We start from the raw sequence: 10,814 nt of genomic DNA on the forward strand, positions 1-10,814 counted from the left end.
ACTTTCCCTCTCTTTCCTCCATTACAATTGCCGCCCCTTTTCTCTTCTTTCTTTCCCCTTGCTTTCCCATTCTTCTCACCTCTCCTTCTGATTCCACCCACTCCTTCTTCTCTTCCTTTCCCTTCCCTTCCCTACCTTTCCTTTTAACTCTTTCTTCTTCTTCTTTGGTCATCCCTCTTCTATTTTTTCTATCCCCCCCTTTGCCATCCCTCTTCCTTGCTCACTCATCTCTCTCCACTCCCTATTATTCCCTTCCTTTTTACTTAACTCTCCATCCCCATCTCTCTCTCCCTCTTCCACCTAGTTCTGTCCCACTTCCTCTCCTTTCTTTCCTCCCACTTATTATTATGTTCCTCTTAACCCATACTCTGGTTATCTCCTTTTACCTACCTTCTTCTTTCCCTCACTCCCATTCTTTCCTATTTTTCCATTGTAATCACCCCTCCTTTCATCTCCAGCTCTTCTCCCCTTTTATCCTCTAACCTTTCTAAAGCCCTCCTTTCCTGATGGCTTTCCCCTTTTCCCTCTCTGTTCCCCCATTACAGTGGTCTCTACTATTGTCTACTTCCCTTACTCCTTGTTCCTCCCTTTCTCCTTCCCTTCACTCACTCTACCCTCCCAACCCTCCCCTCTCTCTAACTCCCTCCATGCCTTCCCCTTGTTTCCTCTTCTATATCCATTTGCCTTCTCTGCCTTCCTTTTTACTTTCCTCTCCATCACCATCTCCCTTTCTGTCCTTTCTCCATCCAGTGCTTTCCCCACCTCCTCTCCTTCCCTTTCCCTCACTTACCTCAAATCTCCTCTTCTACACTTCCTCAAGTTCACTCCCTTGCCAAACTTTTCCTTACCTTCCTTCCATTGTGATCTCACCTCTTTTCCTTTCTTGCTCCTCTAATCCCTCCCTTCTCTCTCATCTACCCATCCAGTTCCTTGTTTTTCCATTTCCTACTAGCCCTCACCTTTACTCTCTGTTACCTCCATTACAATTCTCCCTTTCTCTCCTTTCTTTCCTTTGATTCCCTCCTCCTCTCCCCCTTTTCTCTCCTGGTTCCACCATCTCCTTCTCCTTCTAACTCCCTCCCTCTTCTCTCCTATCCTCCCTCTTTTCTCTTCTCTAACCTTTCTCTTTGCTATGACTTTCTTTTCCTAACTCATATTTCTCCATTCTCCATTACTGCTTTTACTTTTTATGTTATACTTCATGACCATATCTTTCTCTGTCCTTCTTCCAATTCTGTCCCTTTCTCTCTTTAGCTCCCCCACCACTTACCTCTATGCTCCTCTTTACTCATACTCTGGCTCTCTCCCTTTGCCTACTCTCTCATTTCTCTACTTCCAATTCTTTTCCATCTATCTATTGTACTTTCCCCTACTTTCTTGTTCAGCTCCTCTTTTTTCATCCTCTCACTCTTTAATGCCCTTCTTTATTGTTCATCTCCTTTCCCTACTAGCTCTCCTGCTTATCTAAAGTTCCCCTATTATATTATAGACTTCTTCTGTCTCCTTACCTTACTCCTAATTCCTTGCCCCTTCTTTAACCTTAACTCACCCTACCCTCCCAACTCTCATCCTCCTCTGTCCTCTATGTTCTTCCCCTTCTCCTCTTTCTAACTCTCTCTGTATGCCTTCCTTTCCCCTTCTTTATCCTCTATCTCCATTCCTCTTCACTACCTTCCTTTTAACTTTCATCTCAATCATCATATCCCTTCCTCTCCTTCCTCCTTCCTCTATTCAATTCTTTCTTCATTTTTTCTACTTCCTTTCCCCTCACTTACCTCCAATCTCCTCCTCTACCCTTGCTTTAGTTCATTTTTCTTTCCCACCCTTTTCTTTCCCTCCCTGCATTGTGATCTCACCTCTTTTCTGCTCCTGCTCTTCTCCTCCCATCCTTTCCTTCCCTTGCCTCTCATCTACTCCTCTAGTTTCGTTCTTCCTGTCCTCTCTCCTTTTCCTAGAAGCCCTCTCCATTCCCCTCTGTTTCCTCCATTATAATACCCCTCCTTTGCTCTAATTGATTTTACCTCCAACTTCTCCTTTATCCTTCTTTGTTGCTTCTAGGCCCTCCTCCTTCCTTTCCTCAGCCAATTCTTACTCAGTTCTCTTCTGTTTTCTTTCCTATCTCAACTCTTCCTTTCTCTATGCAGTTCTCTATGGCTTTCTTTTCCTTTACTTTTTGCTCAACTTTTTCTTCTCTTTTGTCCCACCCATCATCCTGACCTCTCTTCTTCTTCTCCTATCCGTTCAGTCCCCTCAAGTTTTACTTACCCTAACTTTCTTTTCACCTCCACTTCTCTTCCTCTCCCCTTTTCTCTCTTTCCCTAGTTCTCTTCTATTCTAACCACCAAAGAATTTTGTTACAATTTCTCCTGCTATATCTTGTCCTTGCTTTATTGACCAGACCTGACGTGTTCCTTATAGGCTCTACAGCCTGCTGGAGATGGTGCAGTGCTGCTGTGGTCTGTCATTGCTGCCATTCATTGGCTGTTACTTGGACAGTTAGAATGGTCCACAGTCTCTTCCTTCTTTTCTAGCTGACTAGGGTTTCGCTTCTTCTTACCTCTATAGCAGATGATGATCACAGTTGGTTTATTGGCCTTGTTCGGGCTTTGAGCAAGAATTTCTTTTACTCTCTTAATTATCTTCTCCCTCTAGTCAAGAAATAAGGAGAGATGGGAGAGTGTTAGTTTGAGTAAGATGTAGAATACCTAGGCAGCAAAGAGCTCTGCAAGAGGGAATGGAGATTCAGAAAAGGGTTTGTAATGAAGAAACTCATGGGAACAGGAACTCATGGGGAAAAGTTTAGGAAAGTCTAACCTTCTCATCTCGTCTGTTTTCACGCCGAACAGGTTCTTCTGCAGCAGCAACAGGTTCTTCTGCCTCAGTCTTTTCCACATTGTTGCTTTGTGTGGGTACTTCTTCCATCTTTCTGGTGATATTTAGTTATTCTGGCTTCCCCTGGTGTACATCTGTTTTTAGCCAATGATATTCCTGGCAGTAATGAGCAGGAGAGCTCCTGCCTGTGCTTTATATAGCCACTCCAGGGTCATGAGAAGCCACACCCTTAAGGTTTGTTTGGTCACCCAGGTACCTCAGGTCGTACCAGGTCTCCAACCAATGGGGTCCTCTGCTAGTTTAGACATCACAAAAGTCTTTACACATTCGTGGGTGTGGTGGGTTTGGGGGAGGATGGAGGAATACAAGATGGTATAGTGGTTAATTAACAATGAATTATGTACCCAAATAATCTACCTTCTCACTTTCCCCATGTTAGTTTTTCATGATAAGCATGACAGAAAAATGTATTCCTTCAAAACTTTTCTTAATGTGTTGCAGTTTATATGGGAAGGTAGCTTGGCTGTTGGGAGCCAAAGAATTCCACAAAGTCACACTGAACAACAATCTACACATAAGAGATATATTGGGAGGGAAATAACCCAGAGGGTGGCTTCCTTTGCTCAGGTGAGAAACAGCAGGGAAATGAGCAAAAGACAGGATTTATATAGAGTTTCTTAGTTGGGAAGAGATGGGACTTCTCAGGGTGAAGCTTCCCAGGGTGGGGATTGGCAGGATTTCAAGTTCAGAATTTAGGCTTTTTACTCTTTAGGGCAGGAGCTGGATCTGTCCATTAGGACAGTTATAGTGTTTTGTTGGTGGAACCTAGCAGTTGGAGGTCCTCAGGGGAGGGGTCTGGTCACTTTTGTGCCCTAAGAGACTTATATTCCCCAATTATTTATTATTGGTAAACAATCAAGTTACAGGAAAGCTGGATGATGCTATTTTTAACTATTTCCTATTGAACACAGGCATTAAAGTCCTATGAGAGAACTTTATATTCACCATCAGTATATAATCAGAAGTCACTGTCCTCTGGCTTTGTGGGTAGGGAATAGTAATTCTGTATTAGCAACCAGTTAAAAGTCTGGCTAGAAATATTTTGAAACTGTTGTTGAAGAAATCTAGGCAAGTAGTTCATAAGGCAGGGTGCAACTAGTAGGATTAATAAAAGGAGGAGAAAGTGGATTAAAAAGGATAGTATCCAGTTCCATATAGGACAATCAGTGAGTCACTGGCGAACTGTTTCTTATGTCCGGTCCAACTCTCTCTGCTGTTATTAAATATTTTTGCTGATTTTTGTAACACTTAGGTGGGTCAGTGAGTCTATTTAGCCCTGGAGGATGAGAATGGTCTGTCTGATCCACTCACTAGAGATACTGGATGAATTTAGAGAAAAACCAATGGTAAATAAGTAAGGAAAAAGTCAGTATTACTGCACCATTGGTGACTCCAGTAGTTATACCCAGGACTGCTAGAGAAGGTATGACCTGAGTCAATCATTAGTAATGTTGTGCTGCTATAAACCTTATGGTGGGAATTGGAAAAGGTTCTTCATTAGCTACCACCTGCAGTTTTGGAAAAAGGAACACCAGGGCACATGTCACAGACCCTGCAGCAGGTAGGCAGCGATAAACTTGAATCAAAGCATTGTGAATGTTTGGGTATAAGGACTGGATATTGTAGGAAACTGTTTGTTTGATTTCGAAGCCACCCAGTCTCTCAAAATAACCATACAAAAACTGTATTAATTAAATCACTGCTTGGCCAATCACTATAGCATTTTCCTAGCAAGCTCTTACACATTAAATTAACCCATTTCCATTAGTCTGCACATTGCCATGAGGCTGTGGCTTACTTGGTAAAGTGCTGGTATCTGTCTCCAGTGGCTTCTCTTTGACTCTGCCCTCTTTCTCTCAGCATTCACTTTAGTTTTCATCATCTAGCTCTGCTCTAGCCTATCACAGGCCCCAAGCAGTTTCTTTATTAACCAATGGTATTCACAGCATACAGAGGGGAATCCTACATCAGCTGGGTAGTAGACTATAAACCTACCTCAGGACCCAGCAATTCCACTCTTGGGAATATACCCAAGAGATGCCCTATCATACTACAAAAGCATTTGTTCAACCGTGTTCATAGCAGCACTATTTGTAATAGCCAGAACCTGGAAACAACCTAGGTGCCCCTCAATAGAAGAATGGTTAAAAAAGGTGTGGAACATAAACACATTAGAGTTCTTGATTCTAGAGGGGTTTCCAGGTCCAAGGAGTGGTCCCCAGATAGTTCCTTGGGCAGCAGTGGAGAGGGTGCCTGAACTGGCCTTGTCCCATAGCCATACTGATGCATATCTTGCATATCACCATAGAACCTTCATCTGGTGATGGACAGAGATAGAGACAGAGACCCACATTGGAACACTGGACTTAGCTCCCTAGGTCCAAATGAGAAGCAGAAGGATGGAGAACGTGAGATAGGAAGTCAGGACCACGAGGGGTGCGTCCACCCACTGAGACGGTGGAACTGATCTAATGGGAGCTCACCAAGGCCAGCTGGACTGGGAGTGATGGAGCATGTGATCAAACTGAACACTCTGAATGTGGCTGTCAATGAGGGCTGACTGAGAAGCCAAGGACAATGGCACTGGGTTTTTATTCTACTGCATGGACTGATTTTGTGGTAGCCTGTTTTGTTTGGATGCTCACCTTTATAGACCTGTATGGAGGGGAGAGGACCTTGGACTTCCCACAGGGCAGGGAACCCTACTGCTCTTAAGACTAGAGAGGAAGGGGGAGGGAAAATGGAGGAGAGGAAGATGTGGAAATCTTTAATAAATAAATTAATTTAAAAAAGAAAGAAATGATTGCAGTCTGTGGAATTCAGTGTGCTCACAAAGCATCAGGAACTGTGATACTTGAAGATGGAGATGTAGGAGACATAAGGGGTGGTAGTGATATTTGGCTTAAAGGAATTAACAAGAGACAAGGTGAGAGAACCTAATAAGATAATGAGTGAAGGCAGAAATAGTGGTCATGCATTTGTTACAGGAGGGACACACAATCAGCATTCTCTAAAGTGGTCAGGCAAAGTGTTATTCAACAACTCACAGGCAATGGTTAAGTTCTGAAACAAGAAATTGTATGACATGAATGTGGGATAAATATCATCTAAAAGGGGTGATATTGGGGATATAAGAACTTTTTAGAAACTTTTGACCACTTATTCTACTGTGTTTAACCTAGGAGTTGAGAGGATGTGCACACTCTCATGGACCATGAATTAGCATACATAAGACTTTTGCATAAATGGTAGATATCATCTTGAATATGTATTGAATATGTATGTTTCTTATAGGACCAAAAATGGCAACCTCTATAAGTCTCTGGTCAGTATCAGCAGTAATCACTAGTTTGATCAGAGAGTGCTATGGGACATTGGTTTGTAGCCTGTCAATTGTATTTTAATAAAACACTGATTGGTCAGTAGCCAGGCAGGAAATATAGGAGGGACAACCAGACTGGAAGTAGAGGTGGGTCAATGAGAACAGGAGAATTCTGGGAAGAGGATGCACTCCTGATCCAGCCACAGAGCAAGCAAGATGTGATTGCCTCTCCTAAAAAGGTACCAAGCCACATGACTAGCATAGACAAGAATAATGGGCTAATTTAAGTTATAAGAGTTAATAAGAAGCCTGAGCTAATGGGCCAATCAGTTTATAACTAATGGAGAATCAGTTTATAAATAATGTAGAGCTCTGTGTGATTTCTTTGGGACTTAACAATTGTGGGAACCGGGCAGGAAAGAAATCTCAAACAGCAAGTGAGAAAGCAAGCACAGGGGACAGGAGTTTTAGATGCCAATTTAGGGTTTATAAGGACAAGTATCTCCTTTTGGTAACCTGCTGGTTAGCAATCTCCAGGCCCTATTATGAGAGTGAGCAGTATAGTTTTCCTAAACATCTTTTAGGAACCTCAGTTCTGTCACACTGTGAAGTCTCTTTCTTTGAATACCATCTAGATGACTCATAAAATCTGGCTACTTGTATGAGGTACATACTTTCATGCACACTTGGAGGTCCAGCTTTAACATCTTATTAACGAAGTATTGTAATTTTAAAATCTGATCTTAAACACTGTTTTTTATGATTTTTGTTTTCATAATAAGTACTATTATACAAAAATAGAGAAAACAAGCATGGGGTTAGCCCCAGTGATGTAGAGATGAATAAGTGAGTTACAATGAACTAAATCAGTCTTTGAGAGCATGATGTAGAGAAATTTCTGGACACTATTAGGAAGAGTAATTGCGTAGAGGTTAGAGTCTCTTGGATTATAAACATCCATATTTAAGAGCCATCCTAGACAGGTGTGATAAAAATTGTAGAGGAGGATAGCAGGCTTAGATATAAAAGAATTTTATATCTTTTGCATAATTTGCTTGTGCAATGACAGTAGTTGCCACCTTTGAAAATAGAAGGTGCCAGTTTAGGTCATTGGAATTCATTGAGGCCAGGCTGTTTGTAGTAACAGAGTGAGGATTTAATAAAATCTAAGTCCACAGAGAAATAGGGAATAGGTCACAAAATCAATTCTACTGGAAAGAGTTTATATAATCTCCAAGAGGGAAATGAGAGGCAAAAGAGAAACCCAGGTTGGCATAGAAAAGCTGGGAGACTTCCAGTTCAGAGCTGAGAGACAGGAGGGACAAGACCACAGAGGCCCAAAAGGGCTTAAAGAAGTTATGGAATTTATCAAGCAGCTCCTAGACAGAGGAGGCAAGGAATCAGAAAAGGTTCCAATAGAGGAAAAGAAATAAATATCTTAGTACCTAGAGAGTTGCTCATAGGGTGAGTTCTGGAGGGTATAGCAGGCTCCAGGTGTCAGAGAGAGGACACTTACCAAGTAGAAGATGAAGGAGAGATGGATGGATATAACAGGTAGAAGAGAGAAGTGGTTAAACAGGAACAAACTAGAATTTGATATGAAATATAATGGGTGGTATAAATCAGCAGAAATCAACAATCTAGGCATACTTTAGGGTGAAATCAGCTACTTGAGTCAGTTTGAAATGTGGAGACATGGACATGGCTTAGAGATAATTATAGCATCTTTTACCAGTGCTACTTGAAGAGAGAGAACTATGGAAGGGATGGAGTTTTAAGATGGGATGCATGGTAAGAAGAGAAGATAATAGTGGGTGACATGAATGTTAACTTTTTATTAGCATATAATAAGTTTGACTGCAGCCAGAGCACACAAGCAAGGAGCTCATTGTTAGATAGTATGTTCCAGTTTTTTGATAAGTATGCAACAGGCATCACAGGAGATCTGCATTAGTGAATAAGGATCCCAAGTGCTTATCCCTCCTTTTTAGTAACCTAGAAATAGAAGGGGTGAGTTAAGTCCACAAGATGTAGTGTTGGGGCTTAGAGGATGGCTTGCTGAAGCTTACAACATGGCTTAGTAATGGATGCAAGAAAAGGTTTATATGAAGGGCCAAAGGTTACCTCTCATAGAGGAGTTATGAGAATAGAGAAAAAAGGAATCTAAGAGTGTAATAAGCTGACCAAACTTAGAAGGATAGAATTGCTGTTGGTGGTGGGGATAATGAGTGACTGAATAAAGTGGTTTTTTTTTTATCTAGGTGGCCTTGTGAGGTGTAGTGATAACTAATCCCAGATAAATAACCTGAGGGTTAGACAGATGGATCTTAGAAGGTGAGACCCTATAAACATGGCTGGACAGAAAATTTGATAAGGTAGAAATGGACTAAAAAAGAAACGATCACCTATGGAGTATATAAACTTAGATTTAGGAAGAGACACAATAACTAAGAAGCTAGAACCTGGTCAAATAGATGTAGAATGTCCCAGAAACACAGTAGGAGCAAAATCTGGGAGATCTGGATGGAAAGATGATTATCTTGATCAGGATAAGTAAAGGCAAAGGTATTTTGTGGCTGAAGATGAAGAGGTATGAAAAAGAAAGCACCCACGAAGTCTAGGACAGAGAAATTGGAGTCTTTGAGGGGATGGTGGAGAGGAGAGTATAGATGTTGGGTAATATGGGATGAAGGGAAACCACTGTTGAATTGATAAGTCAGAGATCCTGGATCAAGTAGTAGGCTCTATTGTTTTGTTTTAAACCAAGAATATGGAGGTATTAAAGAGGGTTAAAGTGGGATGTAGAATATTCTTTCTTAAAGGTCAGGGGAAAGAGGCTTAAGTCCCCTGAGGTTGTGGAGAGAAAGGGCATATGGAGTTGAGTGGCATATGTGGTGGGGTTTGGTAAGCTGTCTCCTTACCCTGACAATAGGGGAGCAAGATGTGTGTCTCTACAAATCCATCATGACTAAATAGTTGACCTTTGTATCCAAAAGGAGAGAAACAAATTGCCCTGATACTGTTATATCTATACAAGACTTCTGGACAGAGATGGTGGTGGTCTGGCCAAGAGAACCCAGACCCTGCAGTCATACATGGCCAGACTTAGGAGGTCAGCTAGAGGGATTGATGTCCCCATGCCTCAAGGAACATGAGGGTAGTTAAGACCCCAATGCCTTTCTTGATGACATCTTGGGCATAGTCTGGGTGTTTTATGAGGGTTTGGATAGGTCTACACCTAATTACCTTCTTGACTGCATTTGAAACAGAGACCCGAGGTTCTTGGAATTGTGAGGCTAGAGAGTCTAAGAAGTTGCTAAAGCCATGGGACAAGTTACAACTTGATCCCTGGCAAGGATGCCTTCTAGGTTATTGTAATTCCATTTACAATTCTGATTCGAAACTGCCTCAGCCCTGACTTGATAGACAGACAGACCATTTCTGAGGAGGGAAAAAGGAAAACCAGAGAGTATGGAAAGGATGAGAAGGGACTGTGAGTTGAGGTCGATGAGGAGGAGGATCATTAATGTTAATAAAAATGGTGGAAAAATTATCTGGTTTGGACCTTTCAGTTTCAAGAAGCAGGTTTTACTTTGGTTTATGTCATGTGGTTAATTTTAATCAAAATGAGAGTGAAACCATATAGAAATATCTATCTTTTACAACCCTAGTAAAGATGCCTGTCAGTCATATGGCTGCCTCCATTCTAATGGGAGGGACAACAGCTAAGATGGCAGCAAACCACATGTTTCCTTTAAGATTACCGACATGTAGATTTCTAACCATAAATCCTGGTGTTACAAATTTTAAGTAAACCCTTAGGATTTTCTAAGTTTTTAAACACACCCAGTGCACTTACAAACCTTGAGGTACAAAAGTTTACACAATAGTTTTACAAATTTTGAGATAAAATTCATAAATTAAGAAGAGTTTGAGAATTGAAAATCAAATGACATGAGATGAGCAGTAATAGTCCCTGGGAGAATAGTCTGTCCTTTATTTTGTCTGCTCCCCTTTCTCTATCACATAAATCAAATAATTCACCTGACATGGGACAGACATTTTGGAGAAAAACTTTAAATAAATATGCTTGATTTAGAGGAGGAAGATCTACACATTAGCTCCAGAACCAGGTTTTAATTGAAGTAGGAAAGCATAAAACAACAGTCTAAATCCACGCAAACTTAAAAGAATATGAATCCATGAAAATCTGAATTTAGTAAGCTGAGAACAAAGAATTCCTCAAGATAGGAAATTTGTAAGTTGTCTACAGACAGAGGGCACTACAGGAAGGAGCTGAGAGATGCACCAGGCAGTGAAGAGTATGTACAGGGTGTGTGCATGTTGCAACTGACCTATTACTTTGCTTTCTCCGGCTCATGTTTGGTCTATCTACTGGTGCCCACTTTGCATCAGTAAACTCACAGATTCATCAACTAGTAACTTAAGAGACAGAAAATTTACACCATAGGTGATGGGGAGACCAGATAAAAAATGAACAGGGCTTGAAGTAGAGAAAAGAGAAATAGGGAGTGGGGAATCTCTTTCCATTTTCCTGATCTCTCATGGTATTATAAAAACCCCAAATTATATTAGGATC

General features: G+C 41.3%; 1 long non-coding RNA gene across 1 annotated transcript; it reads right to left on the bottom strand.

Annotated features, from left to right (window-relative positions):
- Window positions 1-2,370: 2,370 nt before the first annotated feature.
- On the bottom strand, window positions 2,371-3,024 carry LOC146889260 (uncharacterized). Its single transcript, XR_015000420.2, has 2 exons — window positions 2,815-3,024; window positions 2,371-2,648 (listed from the first exon to the last, which is right to left on the bottom strand). It is a non-coding gene; the product is annotated as an uncharacterized LOC146889260 (long non-coding RNA).
- Between the last annotated feature and the right edge of the window lie 7,790 nt (window positions 3,025-10,814).

Source organism: Myodes glareolus, chromosome X (assembly GCF_982192425.1).
Source record: "Myodes glareolus chromosome X, mMyoGla1.1, whole genome shotgun sequence".
Taxonomy (NCBI): Eukaryota; Metazoa; Chordata; class Mammalia; order Rodentia; family Cricetidae; genus Myodes; species Myodes glareolus.